At 40.2% G+C, this 17,134-nt stretch overlaps 1 protein-coding gene and 1 long non-coding RNA gene across 13 annotated transcripts in view; both read left to right on the top strand.

Annotated features, from left to right (window-relative positions):
• Positions 1 to 14,342, top strand: part of LOC308596345 — a 31,763-nt gene extending 17,421 nt beyond the window's left edge. Inside the window, exons 1-3 of one of the 2 annotated variants that reach the window (XR_014012472.1) lie at positions 3,097 to 3,420; positions 4,599 to 4,723; positions 12,968 to 14,342. This is a non-coding gene — a long non-coding RNA (uncharacterized lncRNA). Of the gene's footprint in view, positions 1 to 3,096; positions 3,421 to 4,598; positions 4,724 to 12,967 lie in introns of those variants that run through there. The other variant, XR_014012471.1, reaches the window with a different exon arrangement.
• NPAS3 (neuronal PAS domain protein 3) overlaps positions 1 to 17,134 on the top strand; it is a 637,639-nt gene that overhangs the window by 55,754 nt on the left and 564,751 nt on the right. The gene's annotated exons all lie outside the window — the stretch shown is intronic.

Raw genomic sequence — 17,134 nt, 5'->3', positions numbered from 1 at the left:
CTCCACTGGAACCACATCCGGATCAAAGCCAGCACTGCTCAGATTATCATGATGAGCTTCCGCCTTACAGAAATCTTCACAGCTGGCAACTGTCCTTAGCGTGTTTGAAGGAGGTGCTGTAAGATGGTGTTGAGTTAATCGTGTGGTGAGATGATAGTCACAGTGTTCTAGTGCGGAAGTGCAATGCCTTAAGAGTTTCAATATTGTTACTGTTTGATTAACACATGATTAAGATAATGTTCAGTTATAGTTATTTTATTATTATTATTTATTACATTTGTATATCTTAAGGTCACAGGGCGGCACACAACATAAAAATACAAACAAACCAGTAACCCTGCTCCCAGTCTTTGTTGAGGTTTTCCAGGAGATGCTGTGTTCTATAAATATTGCTATCATAGGTAGTGTTTTTATAAATACCACCTCTTTTGGTATATATAGGCATAACCACCCCCTTGAGGAAGCATAAGATTCCAACTAAGATCTTTTCCTTCCTATTGTTCCACCAACTCTGCCTCCCCTTGCCTCTTACCCCTTAGCTGGTGGAGTCCCGTTGGCATCGATCTACAGAGCTTGCACTTTTACAAAAATTGTTATGTGTCTGTTAGGGTTGTCAGTCTTTCAGTGCGTGCAGGTCAAGGGGGAGGAGCTAGACAAAGAATGATCCAAGAAGTCCTCAATGGCAGAACAGGTGGAAGATAAGAAGCTGTATCCCATTAACATTAGGCAGGGACTCTCACTATACTGTTTTAGATGCCGGCTAAAGGTGTTTATTAAAAAATGCTTTCCATATAAGTAATTGAATATGCTTTTTGTTTTCTGATTTTATCTGTCTATTATTGACAGTTACTTTATATTGTTACTACTTTATTTTTTTTATTGAACAGTTAATCTGTTTTATAAATACGTTTTTTAAAAGCACCGCTTTTTGTGTATTTATTTTCCCCTTCTGTGCAAGGTGCTTTAGAAGAGAAGAGATCTGGCTCAGCAAGTGGGATTTGAGAATAGGCTTGTTAAGTCTTTCTCTTGCTTTTTTCTTTTCTGTTGCTCCTTGCAATATGTACCGTATTTTTCGCCCTATAGGACGCACTTTTTCCCCTCCAAAAATGAAGGGGAAATGTGTGTGCGTCCTATGGGGCGAATGCAGGCTTTCGCTGAAGCCTGGAGAGCGAGAGGCATCGGTGCACACCGACCCCTCCGGAGGACGCCCCGTGCTTCGGGAAGGTGTCCGCAAGCCTTGCACGCCCGGTGGTAGGTCCCGCCGGGCTCACAAGGCTTGCAGGCAGTAGCCTGTTCTGGGGGCTGGGGTCGGGGGAAGCTCAGGCTTCCCCCGCACCAGCCCCGCGCCTGGGGGGGAAATACATTTTTTCCCCTTTATTTCCCCCCAAAAAAACTAGGTGCATCCTATGGGGCGGTGCGTCCTATGGGGCGAAAAATACGGTATGTTGTGAAACCCTTCTTCTGTCTTTAGAATTGGCCCACTGTGCAAATACCTGTAAATTTGGGGAAGGCTTTTTGCACACACACCCGCCTCCTCTCATGGGCCTGACAAACTGGTTCTAAAGCAAAGTCCTTTCCTCCCTTGTTTAGAAAGTCTGACTTGGCAGATGTATTATTAAAAAATCAATATGACCCTACAAATCAATATGACCTGTCTGACAACCAGCTGAGCAATCCTGCTTATAATATGCAATTATTTGGCCCAAGCCATACAGAAATCATCATAAGAGCTCTAAGATGGTGCCAACAGATCACTTGGAGCTTTTTTTGTTTCCAGTGAGCTTGGTCTTAAACTTTCTAATAATCTGTGATGTTTAGGGAACAATATACCTGTAAACAACATGAAAATTAATCAGTTGTGTTCCAATAGGCAAACAACTATTTAATAATAATATTTTAATAGTAACGAGGTAAACCAAATATTTTTTACTTTTTCCTGTGTATGCTTATCTAGTGAAATATTTTGCTATAACATAAGATTATGATCCTGGAGGTATATATCACGTGCAGTATATCTTTTTGGTAGACTTTAGAATCAGGAAAAAAATTTCTGAGAAAAACATAAATATGTGGTGGGAGTTAGCACTAGTAACATAATGTTTTCAAAGCTTTTTTAGAATTTTATTTTCCTAATTTTAAGGAGAATTTGGGAGGCAAGTATAACCCTGCAGTAAATCTGGCTGAGGGGCGTTGGGAAGCAACATGAGTGTTGTTCTGCTGGCGGAGATGGAGCTATACCAGTGGAAACCTTCACTGCCATACAGCGTGCAATACCAAGGGTGCAGGCCCAAGGGATGGCAAAATTTGCACCTCTCCACTCTGCTCAGAGGAAGGATCTACAATGCAGAATGAAACTACAGCATCCTTGGCAAATGACTGGTTAGCAAAGAGGTTCCAATACCTGCCAAGGCAGTTGGCTCCAAGGTTGAACAGCTCTTACACTTAAGAAAAATCTACTTTCCTGAAAGTCCTACCTTCTGAAACAACAGAGAACAGGTCTACTCCATATTGTGTGTGGCGAAAGCTACTATCACGTCCCAATTTAATCTTCGAGCTAAAAACTTTCCTTGTAGGACTTGGTTTCCAGAGGCGTGCTCTAGATATACTCAATTTGTCAATGTCGTTCTTAAAATGTGGTATTCAGAACGGGACAGAGTAATCCAGATGCGGCCTGATAGGTTCAAAATAGCGTGGAACTATTATTTCTCTGGATATTATGCTTCTGTTAATGTGGCCTAAGATCACACTAGCTTCTAAACAGCCCAATTGTGATGCTGGTTTGTGTGCAGTTTATGATCAACTAAGACTCCTGGTTCTTTTCGCTTAACAGTGGTACCTTGGGTTAAGAACTTAATTCGTTCTGGAGGTCCATTCTTAACCTGAAACTGTTTTTAACCTGAGGTACCACTTTAGCTAATGGGGCCTCCTGCTGCTGCCACGCCGCCAGAGCACAATTTCTGTTCTCATCCTGAAGCAAAGTTCTTAACCCGAGGTACTATTTCTGGGATAGCAGAGTCTGTAACCTGAAGCGCATGTAACCCGAGGTACCACTGTACTGTTGCCAAGCCAAAACTCCCCTATTCCTAAATTTGTACATTTGATTCTTAATACCAAAATGCAGGACTTTATGCTCATCTCTGCTGAATATCATATTGGTAGTTTCAGCCCATCCCAACCTGTCAAGATTATTTTGAATTTTGATTCTGTGTTTTCTAGCGTTAAATGCCCCTCCCATCTTCTTACCGCAAGCAAATTTGATACAAGACCTTCATAGCACCTTTATGAACACAATTTAGCAGTTTGCCAAGGCAAAGTTAGGCAGGCACCTCAGGCAACAAATGCTGAGGAGCAGAGAGTAGAAAGAAATGTGTATACCATGCGGCCTGCCATGTGTCCCCTAGGCTAACCTGCCACCCTCAGGTAAAGTGGAGAATGTTGTCCCATCGTCAGGATCAAAATAAGATTCTGCTGTGAGTCTGGTTGACTTTGTACTGTATAGGGGATGAGGGGAAGAGCCATTGGGTTCCTCACCTCAGAGAACAAATGTCCTGAAGTGGCCCTGGTAACAAGCCAGGGCTGGCATGGAGTTCTGCCATTTCTGTGGATGCGTCAGAGAAATGAAGGCGTTATGGGAGTGGCATATCTCCAGCCATCTCAATCATGCTCTTTTTCTCTGGCTACACAGGCAAAAATCATGCCAGAAAACATCTATGTTACCAAAGGTGTACCTAGGCTCCTTTTGAAACCCCCTGCCTATTCAGATCAAGCAGGCATCTTCACGGTATAGTGGTACCTCTGGTTATATACTTAATCCGTTCGGGAGGTCCGTTCTTAACCTGAAACTAACCTGAAGCACCACTTTACCTAATGGGGCCTCCTGCTGCTGCCGCGCTGCCAGAGCACGATTTCTGTTCTCATCCTGAAGCAAAGTTCTTAACCCGAGGTACTATTTCTGGGGTAGCAGAGTCTGTAACCTGAAGCGTATGTAACCTGAAGCGTATGTAACCCTAGGTACCACTGTACTTTTTTTGGCACCTGCTAAAAACATTCTTGTTTCGATAATCCTACCCCGATGCTTAGAAAGTTAAAGTAATTTTAATCTGTTTTAGTATTTTAACTTTCGTATGTTTTAAAGTATGGTTGTGAATTCTTCTCAGCTTTATTGTTTATACCAATGAAGCACAGGGCATTCTTCTACAAAGTGCACTCTATGATGCCCATAATGTATCTGGACATGAAAATCACCAGCATTTCATATATATATATATATATATATATATATATATATATGCGCAATGAAAAAACAAAATGAAACAAAAAACCCCAAAGAACTAAGAACAATCCATGGGACATGGATTTTGGAAAGGAGGGGAGAAGAGGTTGTAAGGGATTTTGAGCTATAATTTTTCCAGCCAGAGTTGTAGATACAAATTTGCACTGCAAATTGACCTAACAGTTCTGGGATCGGTTCAACTGTGTCATGCCAGCCTATAACATATATTACCCTTCCCCAGTTTTATAGAATTTTATTATGTTGTAGTATCCTATTTTGTGAAACAATATATTTCCTAACATTTTATGATGACCTATGCTTCTAGGCAAATAAAGGATGATGATTATGAATGCAGCTTATCCACAAAGGTCAAATGAAGTCAGTGACATGTACAAGCTGATAAGTTGACTGTAGCCAATTTTTGGATGTTGTGCTATGAATCCCCCGGATGTAAGTAGACGATGGAGTACTGAAGTCATTTTTAATTGAACTTTTCTAAGCATTGGTTCTTCATAAACCATAAATAACCCAGGAGAATATATTGTTAACTGTAATGTATTCAGATCATCCCATGTATGGCGCTGTATATGAAAACCTCTTAACTGATTACTTCGGATGTGATAAAAGCATAGTGCATTTAAACAGTGCATCATATTTGTCGTCGTTTTAGTGGATAAATCTGTTGATCTAGAGCGCAGCCGACTCACTCCTTTCTCTCATTCATTTATGTGATGAAACTGTCATAAATGTGTATCTGATGAAGGACGCTGCCTTTTAAAGGAATGAATTTACTGATGAAAAATGCTCTGTGTTTAAGAGGTTTTCACTTATACCATGTTAACTTTATGGGTTGAATCGATTCCTTAGAACATGAACAAGCCAGAGTTAGAAGAAACAAAATTTTCTATTCATGGGCATGCAGATTCAAAGTTTGTTGGAAAACTGCAGTTTTAGTTAATTAAAGTCGATACAGGCAACTCCCCATTGACATGTGTCCAATTGATGTGTGACCATGCGCATCACGTCACACCTGGAAGTGAATTAAAAAATTGCAAAAATAGCCCTAGAAGAGCAAAAAGGGCAAAAACAGCACCAAACAATCCCATGTGCCTTTGCAAATACAATCCCATGAAACTTTGCACCAAACTTTGAGGACTGTGGAGAGTTGGGAGTTTGAGCAAGGAGGTTTGGAGGAAATGATTGCCACTATTTGTGCCAGTCTGGTAGTTGTTGCCGGTTTTTTAAAGGGTTTTTGAAGGGTTCCCAGAGGTTTAGAGGGTGTTTGCAGGCTTTTTCAATGGTGTTTCAAATATAAGCGATTGTGCTTAAATGTGCAGTGCCTCGTAACATAACCCCATGCAAACTGGGGGTTGCCTGTACTTGAGAGTTTTTAAGACTGTAATTTAATATATCTTTCCTTCTTTCCCTTAATAAAAGTTCACTGGTCAGCTTTGCTAATAACCTCCTACCTTTTGCTAAGTGCTTGTATAATGGTGCTGGTTCATAGTAGTTATTACACAAGAATCAGGCAGCCCTCTTGGCACCTGCCCAACTTTGCATTGCCCATGTACTTGCTATTATAAGTGTTTGAGCATATTATTCTTCGGTTGGGCGGGAGGAGCAATCAGATGCAGAAGGTAATGCACAGTTAAGCTTCTTTTGGGTAATAACATATAAGAGATTTGCAACAATTACTTGGATCTGCATTGCAAAAAATCATTTATGTGCACTGCAGAAAGTATTCCAAGCATGCCATGAGGGATTGAGAGGAAGTTGCAAATGTCCTAGAAAATAAAGGGGCTGGTCTTAGACATCTATTCCTAGCATGAAGTTCAGCCTCACACAACCAAAACAACAGAAGTGGGGTGTTGAACTCATCTAGTTTCTGCAATGATATATCAGTCAGATTATCTGCTTTCAATGCTCAGAATTCCCCCAAATATGACTGTATAAGTGCAGTTACATATACCTTACATAGAGGTAGAAATATTGCTAATGCCCTTAGTGTCCCTATGGTCCTTTCAGCACAGCCATGTGAAATTAATTTCCCTCTCAGCTTGTACGTTAGAGTAAATAATTTCATATGTGCCAAGTTCTGTTTTTCTATAAACCGTAAATGTTTATTCCAGCACCTGGTAGGTCTCTTTATCTCTGAACTTTTGTGCTCTGCAATATTAGCTTCCCTAAGGCAGCGAAATTAAAAGTTACTTAAGGGCTTTATTGAGTCCTCGTATTTGTATTTTCCAGCATTAGAATGTTTGTTTACTTTGCAGTGATCCAACCCCACCCAGCCCAAGGACAGCCCAAGCTGTTACCCACACAATAGGACTTGGTGTTTGACCATAACTGCAGGCTCACTCCACAGGCAATCAGCATTTTAATGAGCGATTAAAGGAAAGTCATTGTACTCTTGCTGCCTTATCACAGTTGCCAAATAATTTTCTGTTTGAGTAGATAGATAATGTAAAAGAGAAACCTCACCACCATCATGTTGTTGTCATTAAGGGCTCTTTTAACATATTTATAATGTTTTAAAATACACATGACAATTTAGAGCAGAGGTGATTATAATAGTTGAATATTAGCTCACACTTTGCATTTTATCTTTTTAGTAGGGCTATGATGCCCCACCAAAATATGCACATAACCTTTAAAAGTTCAAATGAAAGGAAGAAGAAGAAGAGTTTGGATTTGATATCCCGCCTTTCACTCCCCTTCAGGAGTCTCAAAGCGGCTAACAATCTCCTTTCCCTTCCTCCCCCACAACAAACACTCTGTGAGGTGAGTGGGGCTGAGAGACTTCAGAGAAGTGTGACTGGCCCAAGGTCACCCAGCAGCTGCATGTGGAGGAGCGGAGACGCGAACCCGGTTACCCAGATTACGTGACTACCGCTCTTAACCACTACACCACACTGGCTCTCCAAGGAAGTCTTGGAGTCATCGTGTGTTAGGGAGGTGTGTGATAATAGATGGTTGTTATGCTCTGTGCATCCTAGGAACTATTAGGTAAATTGTATCAGGACCCTGATGTACAGTGTAATTGATGCAAGCCCTTTCATAGCATTCCAAGATTGAAATCAATACTTATTGCAACAAATAAGTAACAAGTCAATACTTCTTGCAACTGCAATCCTCCTGTAAGCGTTGGTGTGCCTGTAGTTTTAACTTCTGTTTTGGAAAAGCAAATATGTTTAGGAAGATCTGTTTTGGGAAAGCAAAAAACGACAAGCATACATTTTAGTAAGGCACCATCTTGATAGCAACTAGTTTAAAGTCACAATCAGACACAATTAGCATAGAAGATTCGTAACAAAGTTAAGAGGCCATAATATAAAAAAATGGCACACCAATCTAGCCACTTAAGAATGAATTTCAAATGCAGTTAGAGATGTTACCCAGAAGGGGTGGAGGAAGGCTATCTTACTTAATAGAAGGCAAATGTCTTACTGAGCACTTAGAAGCTCTTTTCACATGTCTATAGAAGCTCTGTGGATTACAGCCAGTCTTTGTGTTTACTTTTTGTTTGTGTTGTGCAAACATATATTAATTATCTGTTTGTGACGGTGAGAGTTCAAAAATATTAGTTGCTTAACTTGCAATATTATTATATATCAAATTATATATTAAAAGTTCTTCCATTGTGCATATGTACAAATATATGGCACATTCTATGCCAGTGAGATTCATGTTCCAGTTAATAATAATAAAGATAATAATATCTTTAATAAAGATATTATTAAAGATATTATCCAATAATAAAGATGCTGCGTTTCCTGTATTGCTGGGGTTAGACTAGATGACCCATGTGGTACCTTCCAACTCTACAATTCTGTGAAGATATTAGGTGGTATTCAATGCTGGTTCTACTCTGAGCAGACCCATTGAAGCTATTGGATGTGACTAACTTAGGTTCATTATTTTCAGTGTGCCTACTTTGAGTAGCACTTAGTTGGGGTCCATCAATGTTAACAGTTTTTAAAACGGGTAGAGAGTTTTTAGGGGAACACAGAAATTACCCTAAATTTTAGGCAGTATTTCTGTTACCAACACTCTGATTCAGCTAATTCTACTGGAGTTTGCCAGATAGCTTTCAAAGACTCTCAGTTGGACATGCTGTAGCACAGTGTTTCCCAAACGTTTTTGGGCAACGGCACACCTGTGTACTAAAAAAAAATCTCGCGGCACACCACCATTAAAGCCCCGCCCCGTGACGTCAGCGCGCAGCGTCACGCCGGGAGGGACGCACAAAAGTGAATGTTTTTTCCCTCGGCAGCTCCTCTCAGCTGCGCTCAATCCGCCTCTGCGCAGGCTGAGGGAGGGAGGGAGGGGCGCGTGTGACCCGTCTCTGCTGGGAGACCAAACCCAGCGAGACAGAGTCGCGCGGAGGCGCCCAGGCAGCGCTGCCGGCTGCGAGGAGGAGCGCCAGGCAGCAGCAGGAGGCGCGGCCTCTCCTCGCCGCCCGACTCGCCCGCCTCCCTCCAGGCATCTCGCGGCACACCAGCCGGTGTCTCACGGCACACTCGTGTGCCGGGGAACACCGGTTGGGAAACACTGCTGTAGCAGATGCTGGTGTTCACTTTAGGCTATGCAAATAAATGAGGCACTTTTGATAATGGTGTTTAGTAATTCCGCTAGCTTTCCGCTAGCATGTTAGGCCGAGAGTGAGTGGCTACCCCAAGGTCACCCAGTGAGCTTCATGACTGAGCAGGATTTGAACCCTGGTCTCCCAGGTCCTAGTACAGCACTCTAACCACTATACCACACTGACTCTACTTATCATAGTGCTGTTTGTCAGGTCAATTTTCTGCAGATAAACTTGATAAATTCAATTTGATCTTTATAATTGTCCTTGGAAACCTGTGTGTTGTGAAACAAAATAAGCTTTTATGCGGTGAAATCAACTACCAGCACAAAAATTGACTCACACTGGCCTCGTTCCCATCTGAAGAACAAACCGATGAAAGCTTGTGGTTAGTTGAGAAGAGTGCTTAACTGCAAGGCTGGGTTCGGACAATACATTAAGCCCAAGCTTTGCTTTAGCTCAACATGGCATGGGAGTGAAAAAGACTGGGGATGAGCAAAGCATCTATGAGCCTACATGTTTGCATTGTGCTGGTAAACCATAGTTTGCCTTACCGTGATGTGCAAACCAGGCGAACGTGCAATTCACTTGCAAGTTGCAGGAGATAGCTGGGCAACACCAAAATGAATCTCTCTGCTAATGTGTGGTTGAAAAAAATTGGTGTCTAATTGCAGAAATATTTGCTGCTCTTGCTTTAATTCGTTGGCTGCTGTTTGCAAGGGCTGAAAAGGGGAACCATAATGGGATGGAGTCATGTACATTCCTCCCCAGCACACATGAAAATATGTGTGAGATGCACCCACACATGACTCTCTTGTGTGTAGTTGAAGCCCTCGTTTTGTCAAAAACTTTAGAAACTTGAGTTTAATGATGAACACAGAAATGTGTTCTGGAAATGGTACTATTAAGATGGTGACTAGAAAGGGTATTTTAGGATGCTTGCAATATTAACAAGTATTTAGATTTTTCCAAAGTGCTGAAAGATTTGCTGCTGCTTTTTTATTTTTATTTTACATAGATATAGCTCCAGCAGCTTTGGATTCTTATTTAAATAGCTCGTAGGTTTCAGAATTAATATCATGCTTTTAAAAAAGCTTTAAAATCTTGTTTTATTCCCCAGAGATTTGTTTTCTGCTGTTGCGATTAGATGATGACAGCTAGCTGGCTTTTAAAATTGATCAGGAAGTATTCTGGCAGTCATTCAGTGTTGTAAAAGCACTTTAATGGATATGAGCTATTCACCCAAATCAGACTCAATGTCAAAACAGGCGAAAATACAGCTGTCACTCTGGACAACAAGTTACACATATGCAAGCAGCTGCTTAAAAAAATATTGAAAGTCAAGCCTGAAATGAATTTTAAGGGGTTATCTGCATATGCGCTGCTGATGTAGGCATGTGTATGTATTTTCTCTAATATTTGTTTTGTACAGGAAGCCTTTTGTTTTTGCATCCATGTCTCTGTGCAAAGCCTGACATGAGAATTTTGTTCTCGGTGTTCAGATCTTGAAAGTGAAAGGTTTTCATTTTGTTTATTATGTGGCAAACATTAACTGGTGATATTTGTAATGTAATTTATCTGTTACATTTGGCCCTGAATGGGCTGGGAATAGTGGAATGTAAGGAAAGCCAACCATGGCCTTGGTTGAGCTAGCTAGGCTTCCTCATTGGAACCCTGAGCTTTGCTTTCTCTTCCTCCATTCATGGAAGGTGGTAGCTTAGCCTTTGGAAACTTTGACTGCAGTTAGTAAGTTAGGCAAAGAACAACCAAACCCTTGTGTTTCTCTTTCCCAAAGGCATGGTGAAATATCCATACATAACCTTCACATAGGACAGTACTTTTCCTTATGTTATGCAGAATTAAACAAGTGGGATATGTGTGCAGAAATGAGGTCCAATCATGCAATGGGATTTCCTCTCCCCCTCTTACCCCCGTGCAACCCCTCAACCTGTTCCGTGGGCTCCCCAACCCCTTGAGAGTAGATTTAGGGGGGGTGGAGGCATGCAGTAGGAGGAGAGAGGGAAAATAAGTATTGCACAAGTGGAACTTGTTTCACACCCACAATGACTTAGTTGAATCCTGCCCGCAATGAGCAATGTGTACAACAGCTTCTGAGCATGTGTAATTGTGGAGAAATTGACATGTTGCAGAATTCTCACACATACCCATGTATGCTAAATTTCACTTTGTAAAGCATTCCCTGCCATCATTTAAAAGATATTTAATGTAGCACACCTTTGGAGACAATCCATATATTCCTATTTCAATGAAGAACTTTCTGGGTAAGCTTAAACATTCATGGATAGTTGGAGAGTTTCCCTGGCAGGATCTTAGTTCTGGAATCAAACAGTTCTGGAATCAAAATGATCTGTTTCAAGCCAGTTTCCATGGATGATACTCAAGTAAGAGTAGACTTTTTGAAATTAATGGCTCAATTGTAGTCATGTTACTTAATTTCAGTGGGTCTAATTTGAGCAAAACTTTGCTGTATACCACCCAGGTATTAAGCTTGCACAGGTCAGTTCTTTAGAACCATGAAGAGTTTAGGACGCAGTGGCAGGAAAAATGGGCAAGAACGGTATTCTGTAATCCTTTACCTAGTAGTGGCAAATAATAAAGTATTTACAGTCGTACTTCGGAAGTCAAACGGAATCAGTTCTGGAAGTCCATTCAACTTCCAAAACAGTCTGGAACTAAGGCGCAGCTTCCTGCAGCCAATCGGAAGACGCGGCAGACGTTCGGGTTCCAAAGAACTTTCACAAACTGGAACAATCACTTCTGGGTTTGCGGCATTCGGGAGCCAAAACATTTGTCTCACAAGGCATTAGACTTCCGAGGTACCACTGTATTTGGATCTGGGCTTGTGGATCTCTGTTAGGTTTCTTACTGCCATCACGTTCACCCTACAGGTGCATTTTTGTTAAAATATTCTCGTTAGAAACATAAAAACTACTATTTTGCTATCGGTGGAGATTTTATTTTTTATTTTTCATAAGTGCTACAACTCAACTTTTTGTATCTTTGGGGTTTTCCCCTGCACTTGTTTTCCTTTACGTCTATTTTCTAATCTATTATATTTTCTCTTTAATTTTAGTTTGTTTATTTAACCATTAACAAAAGTATCTGTAACACACTCTTTATCTATATAGATATTAGGGCAGATAAGATAAAACAACCAAGCAAATCATATAGTATACATATTAAGCTACAACAGCAAAAACAAATGCATGCAGCTAATGCCAGAACAGACTAAAACAATAATCAGCATAAAAAAGTTCAGGCAAGCTGTGATAGAGAGAGAGGTGCTCCTTTAGTTATTTCATTGATTAAATGCCTATGATCATACTTCACCAATAGTACCAGGGGGAGGGGGTTACCTTTAAATCATAATAAAATATTATATACATTTAAATGCAGTATTCATATTTATAGAACATAAGGCCCAGCAATCACACTTAAGTCATAAACACCATGGCAGTAATAAAGTCAAGCTAACAAATCATTTATATATATCATATCCTTCCCAAAGGGTCCCAAACCATGTATGATTTTAAATGTAGGCACTGGAATCTTGGAATGGGTTCAGAAGCCCAGTCAAAAGTATTGTCAATGTCAAAGTGATTCTATTTGGCTGGACCAGTTCAAATTCCAGCAGCTGCTTTCTGCAGTAATTGACATTTCTAAGTCATCTTCAAGGGCAGTCTCCCCACCAGTGCATCACAGTAATCCACATAGGAGGTTACTTGGGGATAGTCTATCAACGGTGATCTGTGCTCTTTCGGAAACCGAATTTTGGTGAGCTATAGATCACTTTCACCTGATCATGTCTTTATTTAGTGGCATGAGACTTACATGCATTTTGTTTGATTGGTGGAACATGTAACGTACTTCTGCCATCGATGGGTTGCAAGTCAATCTTGACAATTTTTTATTATTAAAAAGATTCTTTGTGTTTCTTGAATTTGCCTATTAGCTTTGTTTACTGGTTTTCGTTTTTTAGCCCTGTTTGTTAATGTATCAATGTGTTGCAGCATTTTTAAAAAATCATTTTGCACATTTATAGAGAAAATACTGTATTGTGAGTTTTTCCTTCTGACCTGTTACATTTTCAGAACTATTTTCCTGCATGATAACTCCTCACAGCTGCAGAAACAGGATCATGGCAGACTTGTGGCAAAGGCCTGCAATGTTGACTGTCATCTAATGACTTACTGTGCCTAGTATAAATTGCTGCTCAAACAGCATCCTTCCAGGTTTTCCTCCCAGGAGAGCATGTGCTTTAAAGAGTGACCTTCCTCTGCCCCAGCACGTCAGCCTGGAAAGTTTCTACTTGCAGCTGAATTTGTGTCAAGCAATGGCTGTACTTAAAACTTACTTAAGATACAAAATGAGAAGAAATATTCTCTCTTTGTCTGTGTGTATGTTAGAATACCTGTATAGTTTTTCTTTTTCAAAAATTCTGCTACTTGTGCCTTAGCAGCCAAGCAGATATTTTCTCTTAAATGTTCATCTAAAACGTTTTCTAGCAATCTGGTATTCTTCGTTGTGCAATTTTAAAAAACTGAATAGGATAAGCTGTAATCAACATGACCCTTGGGGTCTCTTCCTACTCTACAATTCTATGATTCTTTGATTTATATATGTATTTCCTACCCATTAAATGAGATAAAACATACCAAGATACATGGAAAAATATGTGGTACATTATAATTCCTTCCTTATTATTGTGGTCATAATTAAATAAGGGAGACATAAGATAAAGTGTGAGGCTCATAGGATTATTTAGTCAGTTCAATAGTTTCAAGTTTTGAACGCTAAGCCTTTGAAATGTTTCCAAAATAAAAAGACTGTGCATATTTTTTTGGGGGAAATGTAGCCTAAAGTGTACTTTAACCTCAACCCTACCAGTTTACACCTTGCATACCTTCACTTTACTCCCATATCCAGCTACTCAGCCTGGCTAGTCCCAGATCCCAAACCTGCCTCAGGTAGCTCCTGAGCTAGGCCTATTCTTCCTTGTTTCTGGCTAAACATGTTTATCTTTCTAACGGCTGATGTAGAATTCCCCAAGTTCTGCTGTTCCTACCCCAACATTACATTTTAATAATCATGGCTTACTGAAAGAAAAAGAATATATTTACCTCTGGAGCAACAGAATTCTCCTCCTCAGCATTGCTCGTTGTACATCTTCCTTTAGCTTGTTTTATTTTAGAGCAGCGTGGAAGACAAAATCTCTTCGGCTAATAGAGATATCAGTTGATATTCTTTTGAATTGAGAAAGCTAATGTTTAAGTGCATGTTTTCCATTCTGTTTCTACCCAGAAAGTATAAACTGACAGACCAGGTTTTTTGGAACCTAGTTCTTATATGTAAATTACATTTGGAAAGATGTAAAGAGAGCATTTCTTCATTTTCTAAGTGTCTTATTTGTGAATCATGTTGAAAGTTGATGAAGGAAAATTAAAAAAAAATGTGAATCAATAAAGCAGAAAAAGGCAATTAAAATAATTTTTGATGCATACAGATCCCCTTAATTTTAAATTATTTGTTCACCCATGCTTCACAGAGAGTTTATAGTTACAAATATTCTGAATAATTTGCACTATATTTTTGGGCATATCAGTAATGAATAAATGCTTCTGTTTGATGATTTTCAAAGAATGAGACAGGCTTTCTTAGGAAGGTGTGGATGATTGCCATGCAAGGCACACACTCCCCTTGAGGTTCCAGTAGGAGGCAGAGTGCCAAAGCCCCAGTGGGATAAACCATCCTTGCGTGTAAGTCCTCAAAAATTACTAGCCTGCCCTGTTTATCCCTACATTGCTAGTTTACTCCTTTGAGACAAATTGGCTACCTGAAAAGGGGGGGGGGAGATCTCTCTGTGCCAGTTTATAAATGGTTCCCTCATGGCTGCCTAGAGCAAAGAATTCGTTGCCACTGGTGACCAGGCAAGTGGCTGTTTACAAGCTTGGAATAAACAAGATGGTGTTCCACCCGCTGTTTTTTATTGTCATGCTGGAGGTCAGTGGCACAACTATTTATTATTTTACTAGTTCATTGCTTCCTTCCACTTCCCTCATCACATAGGGATCTTGGAAATATACGGTACACTGTAGTCCTATCACCCTCTTTTCTTGTTTTTCCTATCTTGCTTGTTCCTGGGCTGAAATCAAAGTGAGCACAATCAGGGAAGTAATTTCTTTTTGTCCAAATTGCATGTGGGAAAGTCGAGATAATTATTTGCCTGACTTCAGAAGCTCAACTCCACTTCTACATCACTGAACTTTTGGAAAACATTTTAATACATAAAAATGAATGCTGAAATTATCACAGTTGGCATTATAAAGTATATCAATAGCCTTGGCAAAACTCTAACCAAGAGAATGAGTATTTGCACAGGTTTGCTAATTCCTTTAATGACAAAACCACGCAGTTGCCTTCAATACTGCAAAACTCAGCAGCTGCCATTGAGGGAATGCTTTTACCTTAATAATCAGAAGTCTTAAATATAGGGCAGGTAGTTTTGGAGATGCCATGTCCAGACTTAATGATAAATATTTGCTCTCCCTAGTTGAGTCACCGTAACTTAGACTAGATGTTTCTGAACTACGACTCCCATCAACCCCGGCCATAATGGCCAAGTGGTCAAGGATTATTGGGGTTGTAGTGCAACAACTTACGGGAGGCATCACATTGACTACCCTTGCCGTACACAGTTACTGTGAACTGGAATGATGAGGGCCTGTCTCTTTGCTTGAAAGAAAAGGTCAGATGTACAGTGATACCTATGAACAATATGCTAGGACTTTGAACCTTCCCTTGTCTTAGTAGCACACCCAGAAACAGAAAAGAGTTTCTGTCCTGTTCTGGTTGAAAGAGTATCTGTCTTCCAGGTTCCTCAAGGAAATGCCATTAATTGCCTGGACCAAATTGCCTGTCAACCTTACACAGGCACGAGAGTGAGGATCACTTACTTATGGCAGCTATGCCTGTAGCAGATATTCATTAAGTACAGGCTAAACTGACTCTAAAGCAGTTAACTGTATTTTTAAACCAATCTGAAAATGTCTTGTGTAGAACTAAGAGTTTCTGTTCACACCATTTACCCCAAATATTGTCGCTTGAATGAAATTGTTGCTGAAGTTGCTGTATATTTTGGTAAAAGCATCTTACCAGCTGAAGTTGCAATTTAATGCTGTGCACTTGATTGAACTTCATTTTTTCAGGCATAAAGGAAACTGCGTTACATTCCCGTGAACACGCCCACTTGCCACCTGACTTTCACTAAAAGCATGTCCACTTGGTATAGTTTGCTTTTTTAGATAAGGGCTTGTATAAATTAGCTCAAGTGCTGCTGCATGATCGTTTTCTATTTCTTTTGTGATGTTCCGAGAATAACTCCATCACAAATTTAAAGGTATTCTGAGAGAGGAGAAAATAATAAGAAAATTATGGGAGTTGTAGTAACTTTGATTTCAAATGAAATGTGTGTTTTGTGTTGTTATTTCATTCTTAACTAAACTAAACTATAACTAAACAAGCCCTGTGCGCCTTCTCCTCCTCATGGGCTCCGTTTTAATGAGTTATTTTTGCTTTCAAAGAAACCATAGCTTGACATGATATCTGAACTAGCAGCTATGATTTGTGTGAGCTCTCCAAACAATGATTACAAACCATGACTTCATTTGAATTTCAAAAGCAGAACACTTAAAAATGGAGGACGTCGAGGAGGGTGGATTATGCTAAGATACCAGTAGGTTTCGAGAGCTCAAGTTTTCTAAGAAAGCAAAACTATATACAGCTGCTCCTCTGTGTACACATAAGATCATAGGACCTTATACCAAGTCAGACAATTGGCTTACAGGGGAATCCCCACTAATGCAGGGGTTCCATTCCGGGTCACCATACACACAAGTTCTGCCCTGTTCTGCCCCTGCCCCATACCCTATCGGTGCCAAAATCAGCATGTGGATATTCAGCTCAGTACTGCAGACATTGGCAGGCAGTGACTCTGTGATTTCATACAGCAAAAGGTCTTCTCCATTCTTACCTAGAGATGGAATCTGGGACCTTCATTCAAAACAGGTACTCTAACACTGAGTTGTGGCCCTTCCCCCAATTTTCAGTATGACATACCAGGTAAAGGTAAATAACACAACCATTATTTAAAACTATCTTTTAATTGGACCAACTTTCGTTGGTGCAGGAGTATGCTGGGGAAACCCAGCCAGATGGTGTGGGGTATAAACAATAAAATTATTATTATAATGCAAACATAT

Source organism: Podarcis bocagei (assembly GCF_964188305.1).
Source record: "Podarcis bocagei genome assembly, chromosome: 1".
In the NCBI taxonomy this organism is placed as follows: domain Eukaryota; kingdom Metazoa; phylum Chordata; class Lepidosauria; order Squamata; family Lacertidae; genus Podarcis; species Podarcis bocagei.
Note: the sequence above shows the minus strand (reverse complement) of the source record. Positions and strands in the feature narration are given on the sequence as shown.